Source organism: Asparagus officinalis, chromosome 5 (assembly GCF_001876935.1).
Source record: "Asparagus officinalis chromosome 5, Aspof.V1, whole genome shotgun sequence".
Lineage (NCBI taxonomy): Eukaryota > Viridiplantae > Streptophyta > Magnoliopsida > Asparagales > Asparagaceae > Asparagus > Asparagus officinalis.
Window position 1 is genome coordinate 118,620,022 of NC_033798.1, and position 1,234 is coordinate 118,621,255.

Below are 1,234 nucleotides of genomic sequence, written 5' to 3' on the forward strand. Positions count from 1 at the left end.
TTTTTTTTTTATTACCCCTTTTTTTTTTTTTTTTTTTTTTTTTTTTTTTTTTTGCCCCCCTTCTTTTTTCTGCACCTTTGAAAATGGGAAAGGAGACGAGATCTTTCTTCTCACTTTTTGGAGGACAAAGAGGTTCGCGTACGGATTACGTCCGTATACGACATCATGCCAAATATACCGTATTTTATTGTATTTTTTATGGGTAATTTTCATATAACTACCAAGAGTCTAGAGAGATACTCCCCAAACTGGCATAATCATAAAAAATTTAAATAATGAAAAGAAAATGTAGTGAATGAAAACGAAAAGATAAAATGTTGTTTAAAAGTTTATTAAAAAACGAAAGTAATTTTGTTTTATCTTGTTTGTGAGTTTTAATAAAAAAGAGAGAAGTGAAGTAAATATGTATAAAGTTACATAAATATCATTACATATTGTATGTGAGTATATCTTAGTCATTGATTTTAATGTCGTAAGGATATAATTATCTTATCACACTATAAAATTTTACATTGGTTTCCATTCCATCATCTACCACCAAAATTGGAGGAGAGGAAAATGGAAGGAAATTTAATCTTCCATTTCATCCTCTAACCGCTCAAAAAAACTTCCAAACAAGATGAAATTGAAATTTCACTTTAACTTTCATTCATTAACCTCCATCCAAACAAGATGTTAGTGATACATAGTAACGTTATAAAACTTTTTGTGTTTTTCAAAATAATCATAACTTTTAAGGGGTTATGAGAAATTTACCGTATTTCCACTTATGAAGTGCTTGAATTGGTCTTAACTCTTTTTCATGTATTATGTGATTTCAATCCAGAAAAATCATGGAGTTTCTTTGTGATTTCATCTTGAAATTTGGTGATTCATGTGATGAGTTCTGGTGACTTAAAACGGTATTCTAAATAGTTGACTTCATTTTGGAAAGAGAGTTTAAATGGGGAAACTCCCATCAAATTTTCTCACTTAATAAGGGCTAAAATACCAAATTGGTATATTTATACGAACGATTTTACCAGTTTGGTATTTTTAAAAACTCTGGCGACGACAAGGCATTAAAGCTCGTCTTTTTTGTTAATAAGACATTTTTCTCAAAAACTCCGGCGAGAAATTTTGTTTTTAACCCCATTATCTTCCAAAATTTTTAAATTTGTGCCCTCCCTCTCCTCCTCCTCCTCTCCCATTCCTCTCTTCCTCCAGCGCACCATCATCCTACTCCTCCTCTCCT